Source organism: Phoenix dactylifera, chromosome 4, assembly GCF_051530095.1.
Source record: "Phoenix dactylifera cultivar Ajwa chromosome 4, Ajwa_hap1_PhDact_Kaust_v1.1, whole genome shotgun sequence".
NCBI lineage: Eukaryota > Viridiplantae > Streptophyta > Magnoliopsida > Arecales > Arecaceae > Phoenix > Phoenix dactylifera.
In genome coordinates this window covers 38287025-38309920 of record NC_143193.1, presented here as the reverse complement: position 1 = coordinate 38309920, position 22896 = coordinate 38287025, and the positions used below count along the sequence as shown (strand labels likewise).

Here is a 22896-nt window from a genome sequence, read left to right as displayed (position 1 = left end):
TTTGTCTTAAAAGGGAGTTTCGAAGGGCATGTCATAGGTGCGATCATACCGGCACTAATGCACCAGATCCCATCAGAACTCCGCAGTTAAGCGTGCTTGGGCGAGAGTAGTACTAGGATGGGTGACCCCCTGGGAAGTCCTCGTGTTGCACCCTTTTTATTTTTTGCCCGCTTTTTTATTTTTTGATAATATTTATTTTTAATTTTTCGGTCTTTTGGCTTTTCCTCTTCGGATAATTTTTTTCCCCCGACAATAAACTGAGTCCGGAGACTGGCGGTGCCATGCCGCATAGCGGGACCAGCGCGTTGAATCCTACGCCAGAACGGCCACGGCAGCGCGAATGTCTCGAGCCGTCGAGGTCTGCTGCTTTGTCATAAAAGGGAGTTTCGAAGGGCATGTCATGGGTGCGATTATACCAGCACTAATGCACCGGATCCCATCAGAACTTCGCAGTTAAGCGTGCTTGGGCGAGAGTAGTACTAGGATGGGTGACCCCCTGGGAAGTCCTCGTGTTGCACCCCTTTTATTTTTTGCCCGCATTTTTATTTTTTGATAATATTTATTTTTAATTTTTTGGCTTTTGGCTTTTCCTCTTCGGATAATTTTTTTCCCCCCGAAAATAAACTGAGTCCGGAGACTGGCGGCGCCATGCCGCATAGCGGAACAGCGCGTTGAATCATACGCCAGAACGGCCCCGGCAGCGCGAATGTCTCGGGCCGTCGAGGTCTGCTGCTTTGTCTTAAAAGGGAGTTTCGAAGGGCATGTCTTGAGTGCGATCATACCAGCACTAATGCACCGGATCCCATCAGAACTCCGCAGTTAAGCGTGCTTGGGCGAGAGTAGTACTAGGATGGGTGACCCCCTGGGAAGTTCTCGTGTTGCACCCTTTTTATTTTTTGCCCGCTTTTTTATTTTTTGATAATATTTATTTTTAATTTTTCGGTCTTTTGGCTTTTCCTCTTCGGATAATTTTTTTCCTCCGACAATAAACTGAGTCCGGAGACTGGCGGTGCCATGCCGCATAGCGGGACCACCGCGTTGAATCCTACGCCAGAACGGCCCCGGCAGCGTGAATGTCTCGGGCCGTCGAGGTCTGCTGCTTTGTCATAAAAGGGAGTTTCGAAGGGCATGTCATAGGTGCGATCATACCGGCACTAATGCACCGGATCCCATCAGAACTCCGCAGTTAAGCGTGCTTGGGCGAGAGTAGTACTAGGATGGGTGACCCCCTGGGAAGTCCTCGTGTTGCACCCTTTTTATTTTTTGCCCGCTTTTTTATTTTTTGATAATATTTATTTTTAATTTTTCGGTCTTTTGGCTTTTCCTCTTCGGATAATTTTTTTCCTCCGACAATAAACTGAGTCCGGAGACTGGCGGTGCCATGCCGCATAGCGGGACCAGCGCGTTGAATCCTACGCCAGAACGGCCACGGCAGCGCGAATGTCTCGAGCCGTCGAGGTCTGCTGCTTTGTCATAAAAGGGAGTTTCGAAGGGCATGTCATGGGTGCGATTATACCAGCACTAATGCATCGGATCCCATCAGAACTTCGCAGTTAAGCGTGCTTGGGCGAGAGTAGTACTAGGATGGGTGACCCCCTGGGAAGTCCTCGTGTTGCACCCTTTTTATTTTTTGCCCGCTTTTTTATTTTTTGATAATATTTATTTTTAATTTTTCGGCTTTTGGCCTTTCCTCTTCGGATAATTTTTTTTCCCGAAAATAAACTGAGTCCGGAGACTGGCGGTGCCATGCCGCATAGCGGAACAGCGCGTTGAATCATACGCCAGAACGGCCCCGGCAGCGCGAATGTCTCGTGCCGTCGCGGTCTGCTGCTTTGTCATAAAAGGGAGTTTAGAAGGGCATGTCATGGGTGCGATCATACCAGCACTAATGCACCGGATCCCATCATAACTCCGCAGTTAAGCGTGCTTGGGCGAGAGTAGTACTAGGATGGGTGACCCCCTGGGAAGTCCTCGTGTTGCACCCCTTTTATTTTTTGCCCTTTTTTTATTTTTTGATAATATTTATTTTTAATTTTTCGGCTTTTGGCTTTTCCTCTTCGGATAATTTTTTTTCCTCGAAAATAAACTGAGTCCGGAGACTCGCGGTGCCATGCCGCATAGCGGAACAGCGCGTTGAATCCTACGCCAGAACGGCCCCGGCAGCGCGAATGTCTCGTGCCGTCGAGGTCTGCTGCTTTGTCATAAAAGGGAGTTTCGAAGGGCATATCATGGGTGCGATCATACCAGCACTAATGCACCGGATCCCATCAGAACTCCGCAGTTAAGCGTGCTTGGGCGAGAGTAGTACTAGGATGGGTGACCCCCTGGGAAGTCCTCGTGTTGCACCCCTTTTATTTTTTGCCCTTTTTTTATTTTTTGATAATATTTATTTTTAATTTTTTGGCTTTTGGCTTTTCCTCTTCGGATAATTTTTTTCCCCCCGAAAATAAACTGAGTCCGGAGACTGGCGGCGCCATGCCGCATAGCGGAACAGCGCGTTGAATCATACGCCAGAACGGCCCCGGCAGCGCGAATGTCTCGGGCCGTCGAGGTCTGCTGCTTTGTCTTAAAAGGGAGTTTCGAAGGGCATGTCTTGGGTGCGATCATACCAGCACTAATGCACCGGATCCCATCAGAACTCCGCAGTTAAGCGTGCTTGGGCGAGAGTAGTACTAGGATGGGTGACCCCCTGGGAAGTCCTCGTGTTGCACCCTTTTTATTTTTTGCCCGCTTTTTTATTTTTTGATAATATTTATTTTTAATTTTTCGGCTTTTGGCTTTTCCTCTTCGGATAATTTTTTTCCTCCGACAATAAACTGAGTCCGGAGACTGGCGGTGCCATGCCGCATAGCGGAACAGCGCGTTGAATCCTACGCCAGAACGGCCCCGGCAGCGCGAATGTCTCGTGCCGTCGCGGTCTGCTGCTTTGTCATAAAAGGGAGTTTCGAAGGGCATGTCATGGGTGCGATCATACCAGCACTAATGCACCGGATCCCGTCAGAACTCCGCAGTTAAGCGTGCTTGGGCGAGAGTAGTACTAGGTTGGGTGACCCCCTGGGAAGTCCTCGTGTTGCACCCCTTTTATTTTTTGCCCACTTTTTTATTTTTTGATAATATTTATTTTTAATTTTTTGGCTTTTGGCTTTTCCTCTTCGGATAATTTTTTCCCCCCGAAAATAAACTGAGTCCGGAGACTGGCGGTGCCATGCCGCATAGCGGAACAGCGCGTTGAATCATACGCCAGAACGGCCCCGGCAGCGCGAATGTCTCGGGCCGTCGAGGTCTGCTGCTTTGTCTTAAAAGGGAGTTTCGAAGGGCATGTCTTGGGTGCGATCATACCAGCACTAATGCACCGGATCCCATCAGAACTCCGCTGTTAAGCGTGCTTGGGCGAGAGTAGTACTAGGATGGGTGACCCCCTGGGAAGTCCTCGTGTTGCACCCTTTTTATTTTTTGCCCGGTTTTTTATTTTTTGATAATATTTATTTTTAATTTTTCGGCTTTTGGCTTTTTCTCTTCGGATAATTTTTTTCCTCCGACAATAAACTGAGTCCGGAGACTGGCGGTGCCATGCCGCATAGCGGAACAGCGCGTTGAATCATACGCCAGAACGGCCCCGGCAGCGTGAATGTCTCGTGCCGTCGCGGTCTGCTGCTTTGTCATAAAAGGGAGTTTCGAAGGGCATGTCATGGGTGCGATCATACCAGCACTAATGCACCGGATCCCATCATAACTCCGCAGTTAAGCGTGCTTGGGCGAGAGTAGTACTAGGATGGGTGACCCCCTGGGAAGTCCTCGTGTTGCACCCCTTTTATTTTTTGCCCACTTTTTTATTTTTTGATAATATTTATTTTTAATTTTTTGGCTTTTGGCTTTTCCTCTTCGGATAATTTTTTCCCCCCGAAAATAAACTGAGTCCGGAGACTGGCGGTGCCATGCCGCATAGCGGAACAGCGCGTTGAATCATACGCCAGAACGGCCCCGGCAGCGCGAATGTCTCGGGCCGTCGAGGTCTGCTGCTTTGTCTTAAAAGGGAGTTTCGAAGGGCATGTCTTGGGTGCGATCATACCAGCACTAATGCACCGGATCCCATCAGAACTCCGCAGTTAAGCGTGCTTGGGCGAGAGTAGTACTAGGATGGGTGACCCCCTGGGAAGTCCTCGTGTTGCACCCTTTTTGTTTTTTGCCCGATTTTTTATTTTTTGGTAATATTTATTTTTAATTTTTCGGCTTTTGGCTTTTCCTCTTCGGATAATTTTTTTCCTCCGACAATAAACTGAGTCCGGAGACTGGCGGTGCCATGCCGCATAGCGGGACCAGCGCGTTGAATCCTACGCCAGAACGGCCCCGGCAGCGTGAATGTCTCGGGCCGTCGAGGTCTGCTGCTTTGTCATAAAAGGGAGTTTCGAATGGCATGTCATGGGTGCGATCATACCAGCACTAATGCATCGGATCCCATCAGAACTCCGCAGTTAAGCGTGCTTGGGCGAGAGTAGTACTAGGATGGGTGACCCCCTGGGAAGTCCTCGTGTTGCACCCTTTTTATTTTTTGCCCGCTTTTTTATTTTTTTGATAATATTTATTTTTAATTTTTCGATCTTTTGGCTTTTCCTCTTCGGATAATTTTTTTCCTCCGACAATAAACTGAGTCCGGAGACTGGCGGTGCCATGCCGCATAGCGGGACCAGCGCGTTGAATCCTACGCCAGAACGGCCCCGGCAGCGTGAATGTCTCGGGCCGTCGAGGTCTGCTGCTTTGTCATAAAAGGGAGTTTCGAAGGGCATGTCATAGGTGCGATCATACCAGCACTAATGCACCGGATCCCATCAGAACTCCGCAGTTAAGCGTGCTTGGGCGAGAGTAGTGCTAGGATGGGTGACCCCCTGGGAAGTCCTCGTGTTGCACCCTTTTTATTTTTTGCCCGCTTTTTTATTTTTTGATAATATTTATTTTTAATTTTTCGGTCTTTTGGCTTTTCCTCTACGGATAATTTTTTTCCCCCGACAATAAACTGAGTCCGGAGACTGGCGGTGCCATGCCGCATAGCGGGACCAGCGCGTTGAATCCTACGCCAGAACGGCCCCGGCAGCGCGAATGTCTCGGGCCGTCGAGGTCTGCTGCTTTGTCATAAAAGGGAGTTTCGAAGGGCATGTCATGGGTGCGATTATACCAGCACTAATGCACCGGATCCCATCAGAACTTCGCAGTTAAGCGTGCTTGGGCGAGAGTAGTACTAGGATGGGTGACCCCCTGGGAAGTCCTCGTGTTGCACCCTTTTTATTTTTTGCCCGCTTTTTTATTTTTTGATAATATTTATTTTTAATTTTTCGGCTTTTGGCCTTTCCTCTTCGGATAATTTTTTTTCCCGAAAATAAACTGAGTCCGGAGACTGGCGGTGCCATGCCGCATAGCGGAACAGCGCGTTGAATCATACGCCAGAACGGCCCCGGCAGCGCGAATGTCTCGTGCCGTCGCGGTCTGCTGCTTTGTCATAAAAGGGAGTTTCGAAGGGCATGTCATGGGTGCGATCATACCAGCACTAATGCACCGGATCCCATCATAACTCCGCAGTTAAGCGTGCTTGGGCGAGAGTAGTACTAGGATGGGTGACCCCCTGGGAAGTCCTCGTGTTGCACCCCTTTTATTTTTTGCCCTTTTTTAATTTTTTGATAATATTTATTTTTAATTTTTCGGCTTTTGGCTTTTCCTCTTCGGATAATTTTTTTCCCTCGAAAATAAACTAAGTCCGGAGACTCGCGGTGCCATGCCGCATAGCGGAACAGCGCGTTGAATCCTACGCTAGAACGGCCCCGGCAGCGCGAATGTCTCGTGCCGTCGAGGTCTGCTGCTTTGTCATAAAAGGGAGTTTCGAAGGGCATATCATGGGTGCGATCATACCAGCACTAATGCACCGGATCCCATCAGAACTTCGCAGTTAAGCGTGCTTGGGCGAGAGTAGTACTAGGATGGGTGACCCCCTGGGAAGTCCTCGTGTTGCACCCCTTTTATTTTTTGCCCGCTTTTTTATTTTTTGATAACATTTATTTTTAATTTTTCGGCTTTTGGCTTTTCCTCTTCGGATAATTTTTTTCCCCCGAAAATAAACTGAGTCCGGAGACCCGCGGTGCCATGCCGCATAGCGGAACAGCGCGTTGAATCCTACGCCAGAACGGCCCCGGCAGCGCGAATGTCTCGGGCCGTCGAGGTCTGCTGCTTTGTCATAAAAGGGTGTTTCGATAGGCATGTCATGGGTGCAATCATACCAGCACTAATGCACCGGATCCCATCAGAACTCCGCAGTTAAGCGTGCTTGGGCGAGAGTAGTACTAGGTTGGGTGACCCCCTGGGAAGTCCTCGTGTTGCACCCCTTTTATTTTTTGCCCACTTTTTTATTTTTTGATAATATTTATTTTTAATTTTTTGGCTTTTGGCTTTTCCTCTTCGGATAATTTTTTTCCCTCGAAAATAAACTGAGTCCGGAGACTGGCGGTGCCATGCCGCATAGCGGAACAGCGCGTTGAATCATACGCCAGAACGGCCCCGGCAGCGCGAATGTCTCGGGCCGTCGAGGTCTGCTGCTTTGTCTTAAAAGGGAGTTTCGAAGGGCATGTCTTGGGTGCGATCATACCAGCACTAATGCACCGGATCCCATCAGAACTCCGCAGTTAAGCGTGCTTGGGCGAGAGTAGTACAAGGATGGGTGACCCCCTGGGAAGTCCTCGTGTTCCACCCTTTTTATTTTTTGCCCGCTTTTTTATTTTTTGATAATATTTATTTTTAATTTTTCGGCTTTTGGCTTTTCCTCTTCGGATAATTTTTTTCCTCCGACAATAAACTGAGTCCGGAGACTGGCGGTGCCATGCCGCATAGCGGGACCAGCGCGTTGAATCCTACGCCAGAACGGCCCCGGCAGCGTGAATGTCTCGGGCCGTCGAGGTCTGCTGCTTTGTCATAAAAGGGAGTTTCGAAGGGCATGTCTTGGGTGCGATCATACCAGCACTAATGCACCGGATTCCATCAGAACTCCGCAGTTAAGCGTGCTTGGGCGAGAGTAGTACTAGGATGGGTGACCCCCTGGGAAGTCCTCGTGTTGCACCCTTTTTATTTTTTGCCCTTTTTTAATTTTTTGATAATATTTATTTTTAATTTTTCGGCTTTTGGCTTTTCCTCTTCGGATAATTTTTTTCCTCCGACAATAAACTGAGTCCGGAGACTGGCGGTGCCATGCCGCATAGCGGAACAGCGCGTTGAATCCTACGCCAGAACGGCCCCGGCAGCGCGAATGTCTCGTGCCGTCGCGGTCTGCTGCTTTGTCATAAAAGGGAGTTTCGAAGGGCATGTCATGGGTGCGATCATACCAGCACTAATGCACCGGATCCCGTCAGAACTCCGCAGTTAAGCGTGCTTGGGCGAGAGTAGTACTAGGTTGGGTGACCCCCTGGGAAGTCCTCGTGTTGCACCCCTTTTATTTTTTGCCCACTTTTTTATTTTTTGATAATATTTATTTTTAATTTTTTGGCTTTTGGCTTTTCCTCTTCGGATAATTTTTTCCCCCCGAAAATAAACTGAGTCCGGAGACTGGCGGTGCCATGCCGCATAGCGGAACAGCGCGTTGAATCATACGCCAGAACGGCCCCGGCAGCGCGAATGTCTCGGGCCGTCGAGGTCTGCTGCTTTGTCTTAAAAGGGAGTTTCGAAGGGCATGTCTTGGGTGCGATCATACCAGCACTAATGCACCGGATCCCATCAGAACTCCGCTGTTAAGCGTGCTTGGGCGAGAGTAGTACTAGGATGGGTGACCCCCTGGGAAGTCCTCGTGTTGCACCCTTTTTATTTTTTGCCCGGTTTTTTATTTTTTGATAATATTTATTTTTAATTTTTCGGCTTTTGGCTTTTTCTCTTCGGATAATTTTTTTCCTCCGACAATAAACTGAGTCCGGAGACTGGCGGTGCCATGCCGCATAGCGGAACAGCGCGTTGAATCATACGCCAGAACGGCCCCGGCAGCGTGAATGTCTCGTGCCGTCGCGGTCTGCTGCTTTGTCATAAAAGGGAGTTTCGAAGGGCATGTCATGGGTGCGATCATACCAGCACTAATGCACCGGATCCCATCATAACTCCGCAGTTAAGCGTGCTTGGGCGAGAGTAGTACTAGGATGGGTGACCCCCTGGGAAGTCCTCGTGTTGCACCCCTTTTATTTTTTGCCCACTTTTTTATTTTTTGATAATATTTATTTTTAATTTTTTGGCTTTTGGCTTTTCCTCTTCGGATAATTTTTTCCCCCCGAAAATAAACTGAGTCCGGAGACTGGCGGTGCCATGCCGCATAGCGGAACAGCGCGTTGAATCATACGCCAGAACGGCCCCGGCAGCGCGAATGTCTCGGGCCGTCGAGGTCTGCTGCTTTGTCTTAAAAGGGAGTTTCGAAGGGCATGTCTTGGGTGCGATCATACCAGCACTAATGCACCGGATCCCATCAGAACTCCGCAGTTAAGCGTGCTTGGGCGAGAGTAGTACTAGGATGGGTGACCCCCTGGGAAGTCCTCGTGTTGCACCCTTTTTGTTTTTTGCCCGATTTTTTATTTTTTGGTAATATTTATTTTTAATTTTTCGGCTTTTGGCTTTTCCTCTTCGGATAATTTTTTTCCTCCGACAATAAACTGAGTCCGGAGACTGGCGGTGCCATGCCGCATAGCGGGACCAGCGCGTTGAATCCTACGCCAGAACGGCCCCGGCAGCGTGAATGTCTCGGGCCGTCGAGGTCTGCTGCTTTGTCATAAAAGGGAGTTTCGAATGGCATGTCATGGGTGCGATCATACCAGCACTAATGCATCGGATCCCATCAGAACTCCGCAGTTAAGCGTGCTTGGGCGAGAGTAGTACTAGGATGGGTGACCCCCTGGGAAGTCCTCGTGTTGCACCCTTTTTATTTTTTGCCCGCTTTTTTATTTTTTTGATAATATTTATTTTTAATTTTTCGATCTTTTGGCTTTTCCTCTTCGGATAATTTTTTTCCTCCGACAATAAACTGAGTCCGGAGACTGGCGGTGCCATGCCGCATAGCGGGACCAGCGCGTTGAATCCTACGCCAGAACGGCCCCGGCAGCGTGAATGTCTCGGGCCGTCGAGGTCTGCTGCTTTGTCATAAAAGGGAGTTTCGAAGGGCATGTCATAGGTGCGATCATACCAGCACTAATGCACCGGATCCCATCAGAACTCCGCAGTTAAGCGTGCTTGGGCGAGAGTAGTGCTAGGATGGGTGACCCCCTGGGAAGTCCTCGTGTTGCACCCTTTTTATTTTTTGCCCGCTTTTTTATTTTTTGATAATATTTATTTTTAATTTTTCGGTCTTTTGGCTTTTCCTCTACGGATAATTTTTTTCCCCCGACAATAAACTGAGTCCGGAGACTGGCGGTGCCATGCCGCATAGCGGGACCAGCGCGTTGAATCCTACGCCAGAACGGCCCCGGCAGCGCGAATGTCTCGGGCCGTCGAGGTCTGCTGCTTTGTCATAAAAGGGAGTTTCGAAGGGCATGTCATGGGTGCGATTATACCAGCACTAATGCACCGGATCCCATCAGAACTTCGCAGTTAAGCGTGCTTGGGCGAGAGTAGTACTAGGATGGGTGACCCCCTGGGAAGTCCTCGTGTTGCACCCTTTTTATTTTTTGCCCGCTTTTTTATTTTTTGATAATATTTATTTTTAATTTTTCGGCTTTTGGCCTTTCCTCTTCGGATAATTTTTTTTCCCGAAAATAAACTGAGTCCGGAGACTGGCGGTGCCATGCCGCATAGCGGAACAGCGCGTTGAATCATACGCCAGAACGGCCCCGGCAGCGCGAATGTCTCGTGCCGTCGCGGTCTGCTGCTTTGTCATAAAAGGGAGTTTCGAAGGGCATGTCATGGGTGCGATCATACCAGCACTAATGCACCGGATCCCATCATAACTCCGCAGTTAAGCGTGCTTGGGCGAGAGTAGTACTAGGATGGGTGACCCCCTGGGAAGTCCTCGTGTTGCACCCCTTTTATTTTTTGCCCTTTTTTAATTTTTTGATAATATTTATTTTTAATTTTTCGGCTTTTGGCTTTTCCTCTTCGGATAATTTTTTTCCCTCGAAAATAAACTAAGTCCGGAGACTCGCGGTGCCATGCCGCATAGCGGAACAGCGCGTTGAATCCTACGCTAGAACGGCCCCGGCAGCGCGAATGTCTCGTGCCGTCGAGGTCTGCTGCTTTGTCATAAAAGGGAGTTTCGAAGGGCATATCATGGGTGCGATCATACCAGCACTAATGCACCGGATCCCATCAGAACTTCGCAGTTAAGCGTGCTTGGGCGAGAGTAGTACTAGGATGGGTGACCCCCTGGGAAGTCCTCGTGTTGCACCCCTTTTATTTTTTGCCCGCTTTTTTATTTTTTGATAACATTTATTTTTAATTTTTCGGCTTTTGGCTTTTCCTCTTCGGATAATTTTTTTCCCCCGAAAATAAACTGAGTCCGGAGACCCGCGGTGCCATGCCGCATAGCGGAACAGCGCGTTGAATCCTACGCCAGAACGGCCCCGGCAGCGCGAATGTCTCGGGCCGTCGAGGTCTGCTGCTTTGTCATAAAAGGGTGTTTCGATAGGCATGTCATGGGTGCAATCATACCAGCACTAATGCACCGGATCCCATCAGAACTCCGCAGTTAAGCGTGCTTGGGCGAGAGTAGTACTAGGTTGGGTGACCCCCTGGGAAGTCCTCGTGTTGCACCCCTTTTATTTTTTGCCCACTTTTTTATTTTTTGATAATATTTATTTTTAATTTTTTGGCTTTTGGCTTTTCCTCTTCGGATAATTTTTTTCCCTCGAAAATAAACTGAGTCCGGAGACTGGCGGTGCCATGCCGCATAGCGGAACAGCGCGTTGAATCATACGCCAGAACGGCCCCGGCAGCGCGAATGTCTCGGGCCGTCGAGGTCTGCTGCTTTGTCTTAAAAGGGAGTTTCGAAGGGCATGTCTTGGGTGCGATCATACCAGCACTAATGCACCGGATCCCATCAGAACTCCGCAGTTAAGCGTGCTTGGGCGAGAGTAGTACAAGGATGGGTGACCCCCTGGGAAGTCCTCGTGTTCCACCCTTTTTATTTTTTGCCCGCTTTTTTATTTTTTGATAATATTTATTTTTAATTTTTCGGCTTTTGGCTTTTCCTCTTCGGATAATTTTTTTCCTCCGACAATAAACTGAGTCCGGAGACTGGCGGTGCCATGCCGCATAGCGGGACCAGCGCGTTGAATCCTACGCCAGAACGGCCCCGGCAGCGTGAATGTCTCGGGCCGTCGAGGTCTGCTGCTTTGTCATAAAAGGGAGTTTCGAAGGGCATGTCTTGGGTGCGATCATACCAGCACTAATGCACCGGATTCCATCAGAACTCCGCAGTTAAGCGTGCTTGGGCGAGAGTAGTACTAGGATGGGTGACCCCCTGGGAAGTCCTCGTGTTGCACCCTTTTTATTTTTTGCCCGCTTTTTTATTTTTTGATAATATTTATTTTTAATTTTTTGGCTTTTGGCTTTTCCTTTTCGGATAATTTTTTTCCCCCGACAATAAACTGAGTCCGGAGACTGGCGGTGCCATGCCGCATAGCGGGACCAGCGCGTTGAATCCTACGCCAGAACGGCCCCGGCAGCGCGAATGTCTCGGGCCGTCGAGGTCTGCTGCTATGTCATAAAAGGGTGTTTCGATGGGCATGTCATGGGTGCGATCATACCAGCACTAATGCACAGGATCCCATCAGAACTCCGCAGTTAAGCGTGCTTGGGCGAGAGTAGTACTAGGATGGGTGACCCCCTGGGAAGTCCTCGTGTTGCACCACTTTTATTTTTTGCCCGCTTTTTTATTTTTTGATAATATTTATTTTTAATTTTTTGGCTTTTGGCTTTTCCTTTTCGGATAATTTTTTTCCCCCGACAATAAACTGAGTCCGGAGACTGGCGGTGCCATGCCGCATAGCGGGACCAGCGCGTTGAATCCTACGCCAGAACGGCCCCGGCAGCGCGAATGTCTCGGGCGGTCGAGGTCTGCTGCTTTGTCATAAAAGGGAGTTTCGAAGGGCATATCATGGGTGCGATCATACCAGCACTAATGCACCGGATCCCATCAGAACTTCGCAGTTAAGCGTGCTTGGGCGAGAGTAGTACTAGGATGGGTGACCCCCTGGGAAGTCCTCGTGTTGCACCCCTTTTATTTTTTGCCCGCTTTTTTATTTTTTGATAACATTTATTTTTAATTTTTCGGCTTTTGGCTTTTCCTCTTCGGATAATTTTTTTCTCCCGAAAATAAACTGAGTCCAGAGACTCGCGGTGCCATGCCGCATAGCGGAACAGCGCGTTGAATCCTACGCCAGAACGGCCCCGGCAGCGCGAATGTCTCGGGCCGTCGAGGTCTGCTACTTTGTCATAAAAGGGTGTTTCGATGGGCATGTCATGGGTGCGATCATACCAGCACTAATGCACCGGATCCCATCAGAACTCTGCAGTTAAGCGTGCTTGGGCGAGAGTAGTACTAGGATGGGTGACCCCCTGGGAAGTCCTCGTGTTGCACCTTTATTTTTTGCCCGCTTTTTTATTTTTTGATAACATTTATTTTTTATTTTTCGGCTTTTGTCTTTTCCTCTTCGGATAATTTTTTTTCCCCGAAAATAAACTGAGTCCGGAGACTGGCGGTGCCATGCCGCATAGCGGAACAGCGCGTTGAATCCTACGCCAGAACGGCCCCGGCAGCGCGAATGTCTCGGGCCGTCGAGGTCTGCTGCTTTGTCATAAAAGGGAGTTTCGAAGGGCATGTCTTGGGGGCGATCATACCAGCACTAATGCACCGGATCCCATCAGAACTCCGCAGTTAAGCGTGCTTGGGCGAGAGTAGTACTAGGATGGGTGACCCCCTGGGAAGTCCTCGTGTTGCTCCCTTTTTATTTTTTGCCCGCTTTTTTATTTTTTGATAATATTTATTTTTAATTTTTCGGCTTTTGGCTTTTCCTCTTCGGATAATTTTTTTCCTCCGACAATAAACTGAGTCCGGAGACTGGCGGTGCCATGCCGCATAGCGGGACCAGCGCGTTGAATCCTACGCCAGAACGGCCCCGGCATCGGGAATGTCTCGGGCCGTCGAGGTCTGCTGCTTTGTCATAAAAGGGAGTTTCGAAGGGCATGTCATGGGTGCGATCATACCAGCACTAATGCACCGGATCCCATCAGAACTCCGCAGTTAAGCGTGCTTGGGCGAGAGTAGTACTAGGATGGGTGACCCCCTGGGAAGTCCTCGTGTTGCACTCTTTTTATTTTTTGCCCGCTTTTTTATTTTTTGATAATATTAATTTTTAATTTTTCGGCTTTTGGCTTTTCCTCTTCGGATAATTTTTTTTTCCCGAAAATAAACTGAGTCCGGAGACTGGCGATGCCATGCCGCATAGCGGAACAGCGCGTTGAATCCTACGCCAGAACGGCCCCGGCAGCGCGAATGTCTCGCGCCGTCGCGGTCTGCTGCTTTGTCATAAAAGGGAGTTTCGAAGGGCATGTCATGGGTGCGATCATACCAGCACTAATGCACCGGATCCCATCATAACTCCGCAGTTAAGCGTGCTTGGGCGAGAGAAGTACTAGGATGGGTGACCCCTGGGAAGTCCTCGTGTTGCACCCTTTTTATTTTTTGCCCGCTTTTTTATTTTTTGATAATATTTATTTTTAGTTTTTTGGCTTTTGGGTTTTCCTCTTCGGATAATTTTTTCCCCCCGAAAATAAACTGAGTCCGGAGACTGGCGGTGCCATGCCGCATAGCGGAACAGCGCGTTGAATCCTACGCCAGAACGGCCCCGGCAGCGCGAATGTCTCGGGCCGTCGAGGTCTGCTGCTATGTCATAAAAGGGTGTTTCGATGGGCATGTCATGGGTGCGATCATACCAGCACTAATGCACAGGATCCCATCAGAACTCCGCAGTTAAGCGTGCTTGGGCGAGAGTAGTACTAGGATGGGTGACCCCCTGGGAAGTCCTCGTGTTGCACCACTTTTATTTTTTGCCCACTTTTTTATTTTTTGATAATATTTATTTTTAATTTTTTGGCTTTTGGCTTTTCCTCTTCGGATAATTTTTTTCCCTCGAAAATAAACTGAGTCCGGAGACTGGCGGTGCCATGCCGCATAGCGGAACAGCGCGTTGAATCATACGCCAGAACGGCCCCGGCAGCGCGAATGTCTCGGGCCGTCGAGGTCTGCTGCTTTGTCTTAAAAGGGAGTTTCGAAGGGCATGTCTTGGGTGCGATCATACCAGCACTAATGCACCGGATCCCATCAGAACTCCGCAGTTAAGCGTGCTTGGGCGAGAGTAGTACAAGGATGGGTGACCCCCTGGGAAGTCCTCGTGTTCCACCCTTTTTATTTTTTGCCCGCTTTTTTATTTTTTGATAATATTTATTTTTAATTTTTCGGCTTTTGGCTTTTCCTCTTCGGATAATTTTTTTCCTCCGACAATAAACTGAGTCCGGAGACTGGCGGTGCCATGCCGCATAGCGGGACCAGCGCGTTGAATCCTACGCCAGAACGGCCCCGGCAGCGTGAATGTCTCGGGCCGTCGAGGTCTGCTGCTTTGTCATAAAAGGGAGTTTCGAAGGGCATGTCTTGGGTGCGATCATACCAGCACTAATGCACCGGATTCCATCAGAACTCCGCAGTTAAGCGTGCTTGGGCGAGAGTAGTACTAGGATGGGTGACCCCCTGGGAAGTCCTCGTGTTGCACCCTTTTTATTTTTTGCCCGCTTTTTTATTTTTTGATAATATTTATTTTTAATTTTTTGGCTTTTGGCTTTTCCTTTTCGGATAATTTTTTTCCCCCGACAATAAACTGAGTCCGGAGACTGGCGGTGCCATGCCGCATAGCGGGACCAGCGCGTTGAATCCTACGCCAGAACGGCCCCGGCAGCGCGAATGTCTCGGGCCGTCGAGGTCTGCTGCTATGTCATAAAAGGGTGTTTCGATGGGCATGTCATGGGTGCGATCATACCAGCACTAATGCACAGGATCCCATCAGAACTCCGCAGTTAAGCGTGCTTGGGCGAGAGTAGTACTAGGATGGGTGACCCCCTGGGAAGTCCTCGTGTTGCACCACTTTTATTTTTTGCCCGCTTTTTTATTTTTTGATAATATTTATTTTTAATTTTTTGGCTTTTGGCTTTTCCTTTTCGGATAATTTTTTTCCCCCGACAATAAACTGAGTCCGGAGACTGGCGGTGCCATGCCGCATAGCGGGACCAGCGCGTTGAATCCTACGCCAGAACGGCCCCGGCAGCGCGAATGTCTCGGGCGGTCGAGGTCTGCTGCTTTGTCATAAAAGGGAGTTTCGAAGGGCATATCATGGGTGCGATCATACCAGCACTAATGCACCGGATCCCATCAGAACTTCGCAGTTAAGCGTGCTTGGGCGAGAGTAGTACTAGGATGGGTGACCCCCTGGGAAGTCCTCGTGTTGCACCCCTTTTATTTTTTGCCCGCTTTTTTATTTTTTGATAACATTTATTTTTAATTTTTCGGCTTTTGGCTTTTCCTCTTCGGATAATTTTTTTCTCCCGAAAATAAACTGAGTCCAGAGACTCGCGGTGCCATGCCGCATAGCGGAACAGCGCGTTGAATCCTACGCCAGAACGGCCCCGGCAGCGCGAATGTCTCGGGCCGTCGAGGTCTGCTACTTTGTCATAAAAGGGTGTTTCGATGGGCATGTCATGGGTGCGATCATACCAGCACTAATGCACCGGATCCCATCAGAACTCTGCAGTTAAGCGTGCTTGGGCGAGAGTAGTACTAGGATGGGTGACCCCCTGGGAAGTCCTCGTGTTGCACCTTTATTTTTTGCCCGCTTTTTTATTTTTTGATAACATTTATTTTTTATTTTTCGGCTTTTGTCTTTTCCTCTTCGGATAATTTTTTTTCCCCGAAAATAAACTGAGTCCGGAGACTGGCGGTGCCATGCCGCATAGCGGAACAGCGCGTTGAATCCTACGCCAGAACGGCCCCGGCAGCGCGAATGTCTCGGGCCGTCGAGGTCTGCTGCTTTGTCATAAAAGGGAGTTTCGAAGGGCATGTCTTGGGGGCGATCATACCAGCACTAATGCACCGGATCCCATCAGAACTCCGCAGTTAAGCGTGCTTGGGCGAGAGTAGTACTAGGATGGGTGACCCCCTGGGAAGTCCTCGTGTTGCTCCCTTTTTATTTTTTGCCCGCTTTTTTATTTTTTGATAATATTTATTTTTAATTTTTCGGCTTTTGGCTTTTCCTCTTCGGATAATTTTTTTCCTCCGACAATAAACTGAGTCCGGAGACTGGCGGTGCCATGCCGCATAGCGGGACCAGCGCGTTGAATCCTACGCCAGAACGGCCCCGGCATCGGGAATGTCTCGGGCCGTCGAGGTCTGCTGCTTTGTCATAAAAGGGAGTTTCGAAGGGCATGTCATGGGTGCGATCATACCAGCACTAATGCACCGGATCCCATCAGAACTCCGCAGTTAAGCGTGCTTGGGCGAGAGTAGTACTAGGATGGGTGACCCCCTGGGAAGTCCTCGTGTTGCACTCTTTTTATTTTTTGCCCGCTTTTTTATTTTTTGATAATATTAATTTTTAATTTTTCGGCTTTTGGCTTTTCCTCTTCGGATAATTTTTTTTTCCCGAAAATAAACTGAGTCCGGAGACTGGCGATGCCATGCCGCATAGCGGAACAGCGCGTTGAATCCTACGCCAGAACGGCCCCGGCAGCGCGAATGTCTCGCGCCGTCGCGGTCTGCTGCTTTGTCATAAAAGGGAGTTTCGAAGGGCATGTCATGGGTGCGATCATACCAGCACTAATGCACCGGATCCCATCATAACTCCGCAGTTAAGCGTGCTTGGGCGAGAGAAGTACTAGGATGGGTGACCCCTGGGAAGTCCTCGTGTTGCACCCTTTTTATTTTTTGCCCGCTTTTTTATTTTTTGATAATATTTATTTTTAGTTTTTTGGCTTTTGGGTTTTCCTCTTCGGATAATTTTTTCCCCCCGAAAATAAACTGAGTCCGGAGACTGGCGGTGCCATGCCGCATAGCGGAACAGCGCGTTGAATCCTACGCCAGAACGGCCCCGGCAGCGCGAATGTCTCGGGCCGTCGAGGTCTGCTGCTATGTCATAAAAGGGTGTTTCGATGGGCATGTCATGGGTGCGATCATACCAGCACTAATGCACAGGATCCCATCAGAACTCCGCAGTTAAGCGTGCTTGGGCGAGAGTAGTACTAGGATGGGTGACCCCCTGGGAAGTCCTCGTGTTGCACCACTTTTATTTTTTGCCCGCTTTTTTATTTTTTGATAATATTTATTTTTAATTTTTTGGCTTTTGGCTTTTCCTTTTCGGATAATTTTTTTCCCCCGACAATAAACTGAGTCCGGAGACTGGCGGTGCCATGCCGCATAGCGGGACCAGCGCGTTGAATCCTACGCCAGAACGGCCCCGGCAGCGCGAATGTCTCGGGCGGTCGAGGTCTGCTGCTTTGTCATAAAAGGGAGTTTCGAAGGGCATATCATGGGTGCGATCATACCAGCACTAATGCACCGGATCCCATCAGAACTTCGCAGTTAAGCGTGCTTGGGCGAGAGTAGTACTAGGATGGGTGACCCCCTGGGAAGTCCTCGTGTTGCACCCCTTTTATTTTTTGCCCGCTTTTTTATTTTTTGATAACATTTATTTTTAATTTTTCGGCTTTTGGCTTTTCCTCTTCGGATAATTTTTTTCTCCCGAAAATAAACTGAGTCCAGAGACTCGCGGTGCCATGCCGCATAGCGGAACAGCGCGTTGAATCCTACGCCAGAACGGCCCCGGCAGCGCGAATGTCTCGGGCCGTCGAGGTCTGCTACTTTGTCATAAAAGGGTGTTTCGATGGGCATGTCATGGGTGCGATCATACCAGCACTAATGCACCGGATCCCATCAGAACTCTGCAGTTAAGCGTGCTTGGGCGAGAGTAGTACTAGGATGGGTGACCCCCTGGGAAGTCCTCGTGTTGCACCTTTATTTTTTGCCCGCTTTTTTATTTTTTGATAACATTTATTTTTTATTTTTCGGCTTTTGTCTTTTCCTCTTCGGATAATTTTTTTTCCCCGAAAATAAACTGAGTCCGGAGACTGGCGGTGCCATGCCGCATAGCGGAACAGCGCGTTGAATCCTACGCCAGAACGGCCCCGGCAGCGCGAATGTCTCGGGCCGTCGAGGTCTGCTGCTTTGTCATAAAAGGGAGTTTCGAAGGGCATGTCTTGGGGGCGATCATACCAGCACTAATGCACCGGATCCCATCAGAACTCCGCAGTTAAGCGTGCTTGGGCGAGAGTAGAACTAGGATGGGTGACCCCCTGGGAAGTCCTCGTGTTGCTCCCTTTTTATTTTTTGCCCGCTTTTTTATTTTTTGATAATATTTATTTTTAATTTTTCGGCTTTTGGCTTTTCCTCTTCGGATAATTTTTTTCCTCCGACAATAAACTGAGTCCGGAGACTGGCGGTGCCATGCCGCATAGCGGGACCAGCGCGTTGAATCCTACGCCAGAACGGCCCCGGCATCGGGAATGTCTCGGGCCGTCGAGGTCTGCTGCTTTGTCATAAAAGGGAGTTTCGAAGGGCATGTCATGGGTGCGATCATACCAGCACTAATGCACCGGATCCCATCAGAACTCCGCAGTTAAGCGTGCTTGGGCGAGAGTAGTACTAGGATGGGTGACCCCCTGGGAAGTCCTCGTGTTGCACTCTTTTTATTTTTTGCCCGCTTTTTTATTTTTTGATAATATTAATTTTTAATTTTTCGGCTTTTGGCTTTTCCTCTTCGGATAATTTTTTTTTCCCGAAAATAAACTGAGTCCGGAGACTGGCGATGCCATGCCGCATAGCGGAACAGCGCGTTGAATCCTACGCCAGAACGGCCCCGGCAGCGCGAATGTCTCGCGCCGTCGCGGTCTGCTGCTTTGTCATAAAAGGGAGTTTCGAAGGGCATATCATGGGTGCGATCATACCAGCACTAATGCACTGGATCCCATCAGAACTTCGCAGTTAAGCGTGCTTGGGCGAGAGTAGTACTAGGATGGGTGACCCCCTGGGAAGTCCTCGTGTTGCACCCCTTTTATTTTTTGCCCGCTTTTTTATTTTTTGATAACATTTATTTTTAATTTTTCGGCTTTTGGCTTTTCCTCTTCGGATAATTTTTTTCCCCCGAAAATAAACTGAGTCCGGAGACCCGCGGTGCCATGCCGCATAGCGGAACAGCGCGTTGAATCCTACGCCAGAACGGCGCCGGCAGCGCGAATGTCTCGGGCCGTCGAGGTCTGCTGCTTTGTCATAAAAGGGTGTTTCGATAGGCATGTCATGGGTGCAATCATACCAGCACTAATGCACCGGATCCCATCAGAACTCCGCAGTTAAGCGTGCTTGGGCGAGAGTAGTACTAGGTTGGGTGACCCCCTGGGAAGTCCTCGTGTTGCACCCCTTTTATTTTTTGCCCACTTTTTTATTTTTTGATAATATTTATTTTTAATTTTTTGGCTTTTGGCTTTTCCTCTTCGGATAATTTTTTTCCCTCGAAAATAAACTGAGTCCGGAGACTGGCGGTGCCATGCCGCATAGCGGAACAGCGCGTTGAATCATACGCCAGAACGGCCCCGGCAGCGCGAATGTCTCGGGCCGTCGAGGTCTGCTGCTTTGTCTTAAAAGGGAGTTTCGAAGGGCATGTCTTGGGTGCGATCATACCAGCACTAATGCACCGGATCCCATCAGAACTCCGCAGTTAAGCGTGCTTGGGCGAGAGTAGTACAAGGATGGGTGACCCCCTGGGAAGTCCTCGTGTTCCACCCTTTTTATTTTTTGCCCGCTTTTTTATTTTTTGATAATATTTATTTTTAATTTTTCGGCTTTTGGCTTTTCCTCTTCGGATAATTTTTTTCCTCCGACAATAAACTGAGTCCGGAGACTGGCGGTGCCATGCCGCATAGCGGGACCAGCGCGTTGAATCCTACGCCAGAACGGCCCCGGCAGCGTGAATGTCTCGGGCCGTCGAGGTCTGCTGCTTTGTCATAAAAGGGAGTTTCGAAGGGCATGTCTTGGGTGCGATCATACCAGCACTAATGCACCGGATTCCATCAGAACTCCGCAGTTAAGCGTGCTTGGGCGAGAGTAGTACTAGGATGGGTGACCCCCTGGGAAGTCCTCGTGTTGCACCCTTTTTATTTTTTGCCCGCTTTTTTATTTTTTGATAATATTTATTTTTAATTTTTTGGCTTTTGGCTTTTCCTTTTCGGATAATTTTTTTCCCCCGACAATAAACTGAGTCCGGAGACTGGCGGTGCCATGCCGCATAGCGGGACCAGCGCGTTGAATCCTACGCCAGAACGGCCCCGGCAGCGCGAATGTCTCGGGCCGTCGAGGTCTGCTGCTATGTCATAAAAGGGTGTTTCGATGGGCATGTCATGGGTGCGATCATACCAGCACTAATGCACAGGATCCCATCAGAACTCCGCAGTTAAGCGTGCTTGGGCGAGAGTAGTACTAGGATGGGTGACCCCCTGGGAAGTCCTCGTGTTGCACCACTTTTATTTTTTGCCCGCTTTTTTATTTTTTGATAATATTTATTTTTAATTTTTTGGCTTTTGGCTTTTCCTTTTCGGATAATTTTTTTCCCCCGACAATAAACTGAGTCCGGAGACTGGCGGTGCCATGCCGCATAGCGGGACCAGCGCGTTGAATCCTACGCCAGAACGGCCCCGGCAGCGCGAATGTCTCGGGCGGTCGAGGTCTGCTGCTTTGTCATAAAAGGGAGTTTCGAAGGGCATATCATGGGTGCGATCATACCAGCACTAATGCACCGGATCCCATCAGAACTTCGCAGTTAAGCGTGCTTGGGCGAGAGTAGTACTAGGATGGGTGACCCCCTGGGAAGTCCTCGTGTTGCACCCCTTTTATTTTTTGCCCGCTTTTTTATTTTTTGATAACATTTATTTTTAATTTTTCGGCTTTTGGCTTTTCCTCTTCGGATAATTTTTTTCTCCCGAAAATAAACTGAGTCCAGAGACTCGCGGTGCCATGCCGCATAGCGGAACAGCGCGTTGAATCCTACGCCAGAACGGCCCCGGCAGCGCGAATGTCTCGGGCCGTCGAGGTCTGCTACTTTGTCATAAAAGGGTGTTTCGATGGGCATGTCATGGGTGCGATCATACCAGCACTAATGCACCGGATCCCATCAGAACTCTGCAGTTAAGCGTGCTTGGGCGAGAGTAGTACTAGGATGGGTGACCCCCTGGGAAGTCCTCGTGTTGCACCTTTATTTTTTGCCCGCTTTTTTATTTTTTGATAACATTTATTTTTTATTTTTCGGCTTTTGTCTTTTCCTCTTCGGATAATTTTTTTTCCCCGAAAATAAACTGAGTCCGGAGACTGGCGGTGCCATGCCGCATAGCGGAACAGCGCGTTGAATCCTACGCCAGAACGGCCCCGGCAGCGCGAATGTCTCGGGCCGTCGAGGTCTGCTGCTTTGTCATAAAAGGGAGTTTCGAAGGGCATGTCTTGGGGGCGATCATACCAGCACTAATGCACCGGATCCCATCAGAACTCCGCAGTTAAGCGTGCTTGGGCGAGAGTAGTACTAGGATGGGTGACCCCCTGGGAAGTCCTCGTGTTGCTCCCTTTTTATTTTTTGCCCGCTTTTTTATTTTTTGATAATATTTATTTTTAATTTTTCGGCTTTTGGCTTTTCCTCTTCGGATAATTTTTTTCCTCCGACAATAAACTGAGTCCGGAGACTGGCGGTGCCATGCCGCATAGCGGGACCAGCGCGTTGAATCCTACGCCAGAACGGCCCCGGCATCGGGAATGTCTCGGGCCGTCGAGGTCTGCTGCTTTGTCATAAAAGGGAGTTTCGAAGGGCATGTCATGGGTGCGATCATACCAGCACTAATGCACCGGATCCCATCAGAACTCCGCAGTTAAGCGTGCTTGGGCGAGAGTAGTACTAGGATGGGTGACCCCCTGGGAAGTCCTCGTGTTGCACTCGTTTTATTTTTTGCCCGCTTTTTTATTTTTTGATAATATTAATTTTTAATTTTTCGGCTTTTGGCTTTTCCTCTTCGGATAATTTTTTTTTCCCGAAAATAAACTGAGTCCGGAGACTGGCGATGCCATGCCGCATAGCGGAACAGCGCGTTGAATCCTACGCCAGAACGGCCCCGGCAGCGCGAATGTCTCGCGCCGTCGCGGTCTGCTGCTTTGTCATAAAAGGGAGTTTCGAAGGGCATGTCATGGGTGCGATCATACCAGCACTAATGCACCGGATCCCATCATAACTCCGCAGTTAAGCGTGCTTGGGCGAGAGAAGTACTAGGATGGGTGGCCCCTGGGAAGTCCTCGTGTTGCACCCTTTTTATTTTTTGCCCGCTTTTTTATTTTTTGATAATATTTATTTTTAGTTTTTGGGCTTTTGGGTTTTCCTCTTCGGATAATTTTTTTCCCCCGACAATAAACTGAGTCCGGAGACTGGCGGTGCCATGCCGCATAGCGGGACCAGCGCGTTGAATCCTACGCCAGAACGGCCCCGGCAGCGCGAATGTCTCGGGCGGTCGAGGTCTGCTGCTTTGTCATAAAAGGGAGTTTCGAAGGGCATATCATGGGTGCGATCATACCAGCACTAATGCACCGGATCCCATCATAACTCCGCAGTTAAGCGTGCTTGGGCGAGAGAAGTACTAGGATGGGTGGCCCCTGGGAAGTCCTCGTGTTGCACCCTTTTTATTTTTTGCCCGCTTTTTTATTTTTTGATAATATTTATTTTTAGTTTTTTGGCTTTTGGGTTTTCCTCTTCGGATAATTTTTTCCCCCCGAAAATA

The 22896-nt window shown here is 49.1% G+C and overlaps 61 non-coding genes and 2 pseudogenes across 61 annotated transcripts; all 63 read left to right on the top strand.

Annotated features, from left to right (window-relative positions):
• Positions 1 to 35: 35 nt before the first annotated feature.
• Positions 36 to 154, top strand: LOC149765221 (5S ribosomal RNA). The gene has a single exon (XR_016405483.1). It is a non-coding gene; the product is annotated as a 5S ribosomal RNA (ribosomal RNA).
• A 248-nt stretch (positions 155 to 402) lies between these two features.
• On the top strand, positions 403 to 521 carry LOC149765220 (5S ribosomal RNA). The gene has a single exon (XR_016403793.1). It is a non-coding gene; the product is annotated as a 5S ribosomal RNA (ribosomal RNA).
• Positions 522 to 768: 247 nt separating this feature from the next.
• LOC149765219 (5S ribosomal RNA) lies at positions 769 to 887 on the top strand. Its single transcript, XR_016400818.1, has one exon. It is a non-coding gene; the product is annotated as a 5S ribosomal RNA (ribosomal RNA).
• Positions 888 to 1135: 248 nt separating this feature from the next.
• On the top strand, positions 1136 to 1254 carry LOC149765218 (5S ribosomal RNA). Its single transcript, XR_016402143.1, has one exon. It is a non-coding gene; the product is annotated as a 5S ribosomal RNA (ribosomal RNA).
• A 248-nt stretch (positions 1255 to 1502) lies between these two features.
• LOC149765217 (5S ribosomal RNA) lies at positions 1503 to 1621 on the top strand. The gene has a single exon (XR_016406817.1). It is a non-coding gene; the product is annotated as a 5S ribosomal RNA (ribosomal RNA).
• Positions 1622 to 1866: 245 nt separating this feature from the next.
• LOC149765216 (5S ribosomal RNA) lies at positions 1867 to 1985 on the top strand. The gene has a single exon (XR_016405983.1). It is a non-coding gene; the product is annotated as a 5S ribosomal RNA (ribosomal RNA).
• A 245-nt stretch (positions 1986 to 2230) lies between these two features.
• Positions 2231 to 2349, top strand: LOC149765215 (5S ribosomal RNA). Its single transcript, XR_016411305.1, has one exon. It is a non-coding gene; the product is annotated as a 5S ribosomal RNA (ribosomal RNA).
• Positions 2350 to 2595: 246 nt separating this feature from the next.
• Positions 2596 to 2714, top strand: LOC149765214 (5S ribosomal RNA). Its single transcript, XR_016412429.1, has one exon. It is a non-coding gene; the product is annotated as a 5S ribosomal RNA (ribosomal RNA).
• A 246-nt stretch (positions 2715 to 2960) lies between these two features.
• LOC149765213 (5S ribosomal RNA) lies at positions 2961 to 3079 on the top strand. The gene has a single exon (XR_016400933.1). It is a non-coding gene; the product is annotated as a 5S ribosomal RNA (ribosomal RNA).
• A 246-nt stretch (positions 3080 to 3325) lies between these two features.
• On the top strand, positions 3326 to 3444 carry LOC149765212 (5S ribosomal RNA). Its single transcript, XR_016402172.1, has one exon. It is a non-coding gene; the product is annotated as a 5S ribosomal RNA (ribosomal RNA).
• A 246-nt stretch (positions 3445 to 3690) lies between these two features.
• LOC149765211 (5S ribosomal RNA) lies at positions 3691 to 3809 on the top strand. Its single transcript, XR_016405982.1, has one exon. It is a non-coding gene; the product is annotated as a 5S ribosomal RNA (ribosomal RNA).
• A 246-nt stretch (positions 3810 to 4055) lies between these two features.
• Positions 4056 to 4174, top strand: LOC149765210 (5S ribosomal RNA). Its single transcript, XR_016412428.1, has one exon. It is a non-coding gene; the product is annotated as a 5S ribosomal RNA (ribosomal RNA).
• A 247-nt stretch (positions 4175 to 4421) lies between these two features.
• LOC149765209 (5S ribosomal RNA) lies at positions 4422 to 4540 on the top strand. Its single transcript, XR_016402596.1, has one exon. It is a non-coding gene; the product is annotated as a 5S ribosomal RNA (ribosomal RNA).
• Positions 4541 to 4789: 249 nt separating this feature from the next.
• On the top strand, positions 4790 to 4908 carry LOC149765208 (5S ribosomal RNA). Its single transcript, XR_016406177.1, has one exon. It is a non-coding gene; the product is annotated as a 5S ribosomal RNA (ribosomal RNA).
• A 248-nt stretch (positions 4909 to 5156) lies between these two features.
• Positions 5157 to 5275, top strand: LOC149765207 (5S ribosomal RNA). The gene has a single exon (XR_016403944.1). It is a non-coding gene; the product is annotated as a 5S ribosomal RNA (ribosomal RNA).
• A 245-nt stretch (positions 5276 to 5520) lies between these two features.
• On the top strand, positions 5521 to 5639 carry LOC149765206 (5S ribosomal RNA). Its single transcript, XR_016405981.1, has one exon. It is a non-coding gene; the product is annotated as a 5S ribosomal RNA (ribosomal RNA).
• Positions 5640 to 5884: 245 nt separating this feature from the next.
• Positions 5885 to 6003, top strand: LOC149765205 (5S ribosomal RNA). Its single transcript, XR_016402304.1, has one exon. It is a non-coding gene; the product is annotated as a 5S ribosomal RNA (ribosomal RNA).
• A 246-nt stretch (positions 6004 to 6249) lies between these two features.
• Positions 6250 to 6368, top strand: LOC149765204 (5S ribosomal RNA). Its single transcript, XR_016400828.1, has one exon. It is a non-coding gene; the product is annotated as a 5S ribosomal RNA (ribosomal RNA).
• A 246-nt stretch (positions 6369 to 6614) lies between these two features.
• LOC149765203 (5S ribosomal RNA) lies at positions 6615 to 6733 on the top strand. Its single transcript, XR_016407873.1, has one exon. It is a non-coding gene; the product is annotated as a 5S ribosomal RNA (ribosomal RNA).
• A 247-nt stretch (positions 6734 to 6980) lies between these two features.
• Positions 6981 to 7099, top strand: LOC149765202 (5S ribosomal RNA). The gene has a single exon (XR_016402231.1). It is a non-coding gene; the product is annotated as a 5S ribosomal RNA (ribosomal RNA).
• A 245-nt stretch (positions 7100 to 7344) lies between these two features.
• LOC149765201 (5S ribosomal RNA) lies at positions 7345 to 7463 on the top strand. Its single transcript, XR_016400932.1, has one exon. It is a non-coding gene; the product is annotated as a 5S ribosomal RNA (ribosomal RNA).
• Positions 7464 to 7709: 246 nt separating this feature from the next.
• LOC149765200 (5S ribosomal RNA) lies at positions 7710 to 7828 on the top strand. The gene has a single exon (XR_016402171.1). It is a non-coding gene; the product is annotated as a 5S ribosomal RNA (ribosomal RNA).
• Positions 7829 to 8074: 246 nt separating this feature from the next.
• On the top strand, positions 8075 to 8193 carry LOC149765199 (5S ribosomal RNA). The gene has a single exon (XR_016405980.1). It is a non-coding gene; the product is annotated as a 5S ribosomal RNA (ribosomal RNA).
• Positions 8194 to 8439: 246 nt separating this feature from the next.
• On the top strand, positions 8440 to 8558 carry LOC149765198 (5S ribosomal RNA). The gene has a single exon (XR_016412427.1). It is a non-coding gene; the product is annotated as a 5S ribosomal RNA (ribosomal RNA).
• Positions 8559 to 8805: 247 nt separating this feature from the next.
• Positions 8806 to 8924, top strand: LOC149765197 (5S ribosomal RNA). Its single transcript, XR_016402595.1, has one exon. It is a non-coding gene; the product is annotated as a 5S ribosomal RNA (ribosomal RNA).
• A 249-nt stretch (positions 8925 to 9173) lies between these two features.
• Positions 9174 to 9292, top strand: LOC149765196 (5S ribosomal RNA). Its single transcript, XR_016406176.1, has one exon. It is a non-coding gene; the product is annotated as a 5S ribosomal RNA (ribosomal RNA).
• A 248-nt stretch (positions 9293 to 9540) lies between these two features.
• Positions 9541 to 9659, top strand: LOC149765195 (5S ribosomal RNA). The gene has a single exon (XR_016403943.1). It is a non-coding gene; the product is annotated as a 5S ribosomal RNA (ribosomal RNA).
• Positions 9660 to 9904: 245 nt separating this feature from the next.
• LOC149765194 (5S ribosomal RNA) lies at positions 9905 to 10023 on the top strand. Its single transcript, XR_016405978.1, has one exon. It is a non-coding gene; the product is annotated as a 5S ribosomal RNA (ribosomal RNA).
• A 245-nt stretch (positions 10024 to 10268) lies between these two features.
• Positions 10269 to 10387, top strand: LOC149765193 (5S ribosomal RNA). Its single transcript, XR_016402302.1, has one exon. It is a non-coding gene; the product is annotated as a 5S ribosomal RNA (ribosomal RNA).
• Positions 10388 to 10633: 246 nt separating this feature from the next.
• On the top strand, positions 10634 to 10752 carry LOC149765192 (5S ribosomal RNA). The gene has a single exon (XR_016400827.1). It is a non-coding gene; the product is annotated as a 5S ribosomal RNA (ribosomal RNA).
• A 246-nt stretch (positions 10753 to 10998) lies between these two features.
• On the top strand, positions 10999 to 11117 carry LOC149765191 (5S ribosomal RNA). The gene has a single exon (XR_016407872.1). It is a non-coding gene; the product is annotated as a 5S ribosomal RNA (ribosomal RNA).
• Positions 11118 to 11364: 247 nt separating this feature from the next.
• On the top strand, positions 11365 to 11483 carry LOC149765190 (5S ribosomal RNA). The gene has a single exon (XR_016402230.1). It is a non-coding gene; the product is annotated as a 5S ribosomal RNA (ribosomal RNA).
• Positions 11484 to 11730: 247 nt separating this feature from the next.
• Positions 11731 to 11849, top strand: LOC149765189 (5S ribosomal RNA). Its single transcript, XR_016406505.1, has one exon. It is a non-coding gene; the product is annotated as a 5S ribosomal RNA (ribosomal RNA).
• A 247-nt stretch (positions 11850 to 12096) lies between these two features.
• Positions 12097 to 12215, top strand: LOC149765188 (5S ribosomal RNA). The gene has a single exon (XR_016402301.1). It is a non-coding gene; the product is annotated as a 5S ribosomal RNA (ribosomal RNA).
• A 246-nt stretch (positions 12216 to 12461) lies between these two features.
• LOC149765187 (5S ribosomal RNA) lies at positions 12462 to 12580 on the top strand. Its single transcript, XR_016403618.1, has one exon. It is a non-coding gene; the product is annotated as a 5S ribosomal RNA (ribosomal RNA).
• A 243-nt stretch (positions 12581 to 12823) lies between these two features.
• Positions 12824 to 12942, top strand: LOC149765186 (5S ribosomal RNA). The gene has a single exon (XR_016401235.1). It is a non-coding gene; the product is annotated as a 5S ribosomal RNA (ribosomal RNA).
• A 247-nt stretch (positions 12943 to 13189) lies between these two features.
• Positions 13190 to 13308, top strand: LOC149765185 (5S ribosomal RNA). The gene has a single exon (XR_016412905.1). It is a non-coding gene; the product is annotated as a 5S ribosomal RNA (ribosomal RNA).
• A 246-nt stretch (positions 13309 to 13554) lies between these two features.
• On the top strand, positions 13555 to 13672 carry LOC149765184 (5S ribosomal RNA). Its single transcript, XR_016408981.1, has one exon. It is a non-coding gene; the product is annotated as a 5S ribosomal RNA (ribosomal RNA).
• A 246-nt stretch (positions 13673 to 13918) lies between these two features.
• On the top strand, positions 13919 to 14037 carry LOC149765183 (5S ribosomal RNA). The gene has a single exon (XR_016406504.1). It is a non-coding gene; the product is annotated as a 5S ribosomal RNA (ribosomal RNA).
• Positions 14038 to 14283: 246 nt separating this feature from the next.
• LOC149765182 (5S ribosomal RNA) lies at positions 14284 to 14402 on the top strand. Its single transcript, XR_016407871.1, has one exon. It is a non-coding gene; the product is annotated as a 5S ribosomal RNA (ribosomal RNA).
• Positions 14403 to 14649: 247 nt separating this feature from the next.
• LOC149765181 (5S ribosomal RNA) lies at positions 14650 to 14768 on the top strand. The gene has a single exon (XR_016402229.1). It is a non-coding gene; the product is annotated as a 5S ribosomal RNA (ribosomal RNA).
• Positions 14769 to 15015: 247 nt separating this feature from the next.
• LOC149765180 (5S ribosomal RNA) lies at positions 15016 to 15134 on the top strand. The gene has a single exon (XR_016406502.1). It is a non-coding gene; the product is annotated as a 5S ribosomal RNA (ribosomal RNA).
• Positions 15135 to 15381: 247 nt separating this feature from the next.
• Positions 15382 to 15500, top strand: LOC149765179 (5S ribosomal RNA). Its single transcript, XR_016402300.1, has one exon. It is a non-coding gene; the product is annotated as a 5S ribosomal RNA (ribosomal RNA).
• A 246-nt stretch (positions 15501 to 15746) lies between these two features.
• LOC149765178 (5S ribosomal RNA) lies at positions 15747 to 15865 on the top strand. The gene has a single exon (XR_016403617.1). It is a non-coding gene; the product is annotated as a 5S ribosomal RNA (ribosomal RNA).
• Positions 15866 to 16108: 243 nt separating this feature from the next.
• On the top strand, positions 16109 to 16227 carry LOC149765177 (5S ribosomal RNA). Its single transcript, XR_016401234.1, has one exon. It is a non-coding gene; the product is annotated as a 5S ribosomal RNA (ribosomal RNA).
• A 247-nt stretch (positions 16228 to 16474) lies between these two features.
• Positions 16475 to 16593, top strand: LOC149765176 (5S ribosomal RNA). Its single transcript, XR_016412904.1, has one exon. It is a non-coding gene; the product is annotated as a 5S ribosomal RNA (ribosomal RNA).
• Positions 16594 to 16839: 246 nt separating this feature from the next.
• Positions 16840 to 16957, top strand: LOC149765175 (5S ribosomal RNA). Its single transcript, XR_016408979.1, has one exon. It is a non-coding gene; the product is annotated as a 5S ribosomal RNA (ribosomal RNA).
• A 246-nt stretch (positions 16958 to 17203) lies between these two features.
• LOC149765174 (5S ribosomal RNA) lies at positions 17204 to 17322 on the top strand. The gene has a single exon (XR_016406501.1). It is a non-coding gene; the product is annotated as a 5S ribosomal RNA (ribosomal RNA).
• A 247-nt stretch (positions 17323 to 17569) lies between these two features.
• On the top strand, positions 17570 to 17688 carry LOC149765173 (5S ribosomal RNA). The gene has a single exon (XR_016402299.1). It is a non-coding gene; the product is annotated as a 5S ribosomal RNA (ribosomal RNA).
• A 246-nt stretch (positions 17689 to 17934) lies between these two features.
• On the top strand, positions 17935 to 18053 carry LOC149765172 (5S ribosomal RNA). Its single transcript, XR_016403616.1, has one exon. It is a non-coding gene; the product is annotated as a 5S ribosomal RNA (ribosomal RNA).
• Positions 18054 to 18296: 243 nt separating this feature from the next.
• Positions 18297 to 18415, top strand: LOC149765171 (5S ribosomal RNA). Its single transcript, XR_016407189.1, has one exon. It is a non-coding gene; the product is annotated as a 5S ribosomal RNA (ribosomal RNA).
• A 247-nt stretch (positions 18416 to 18662) lies between these two features.
• On the top strand, positions 18663 to 18781 carry LOC149765170 (5S ribosomal RNA). The gene has a single exon (XR_016412903.1). It is a non-coding gene; the product is annotated as a 5S ribosomal RNA (ribosomal RNA).
• A 246-nt stretch (positions 18782 to 19027) lies between these two features.
• LOC149765169 (5S ribosomal RNA) lies at positions 19028 to 19146 on the top strand. Its single transcript, XR_016405050.1, has one exon. It is a non-coding gene; the product is annotated as a 5S ribosomal RNA (ribosomal RNA).
• Positions 19147 to 19392: 246 nt separating this feature from the next.
• Positions 19393 to 19511, top strand: LOC149765168 (5S ribosomal RNA). The gene has a single exon (XR_016400826.1). It is a non-coding gene; the product is annotated as a 5S ribosomal RNA (ribosomal RNA).
• Positions 19512 to 19757: 246 nt separating this feature from the next.
• LOC149765167 (5S ribosomal RNA) lies at positions 19758 to 19876 on the top strand. Its single transcript, XR_016407870.1, has one exon. It is a non-coding gene; the product is annotated as a 5S ribosomal RNA (ribosomal RNA).
• Positions 19877 to 20123: 247 nt separating this feature from the next.
• On the top strand, positions 20124 to 20242 carry LOC149765166 (5S ribosomal RNA). The gene has a single exon (XR_016402228.1). It is a non-coding gene; the product is annotated as a 5S ribosomal RNA (ribosomal RNA).
• A 247-nt stretch (positions 20243 to 20489) lies between these two features.
• On the top strand, positions 20490 to 20608 carry LOC149765165 (5S ribosomal RNA). The gene has a single exon (XR_016406500.1). It is a non-coding gene; the product is annotated as a 5S ribosomal RNA (ribosomal RNA).
• A 247-nt stretch (positions 20609 to 20855) lies between these two features.
• On the top strand, positions 20856 to 20974 carry LOC149765164 (5S ribosomal RNA). Its single transcript, XR_016402298.1, has one exon. It is a non-coding gene; the product is annotated as a 5S ribosomal RNA (ribosomal RNA).
• Positions 20975 to 21220: 246 nt separating this feature from the next.
• LOC149765163 (5S ribosomal RNA) lies at positions 21221 to 21339 on the top strand. Its single transcript, XR_016403615.1, has one exon. It is a non-coding gene; the product is annotated as a 5S ribosomal RNA (ribosomal RNA).
• A 243-nt stretch (positions 21340 to 21582) lies between these two features.
• Positions 21583 to 21701, top strand: LOC149765162 (5S ribosomal RNA). Its single transcript, XR_016401233.1, has one exon. It is a non-coding gene; the product is annotated as a 5S ribosomal RNA (ribosomal RNA).
• A 247-nt stretch (positions 21702 to 21948) lies between these two features.
• LOC149765161 (5S ribosomal RNA) lies at positions 21949 to 22067 on the top strand. The gene has a single exon (XR_016401367.1). It is a non-coding gene; the product is annotated as a 5S ribosomal RNA (ribosomal RNA).
• A 246-nt stretch (positions 22068 to 22313) lies between these two features.
• On the top strand, positions 22314 to 22431 carry LOC149765160 (5S ribosomal RNA; annotated as a pseudogene).
• A 247-nt stretch (positions 22432 to 22678) lies between these two features.
• LOC149765159 (5S ribosomal RNA) lies at positions 22679 to 22796 on the top strand (annotated as a pseudogene).
• The last annotated feature ends 100 nt before the right edge of the window (positions 22797 to 22896 follow it).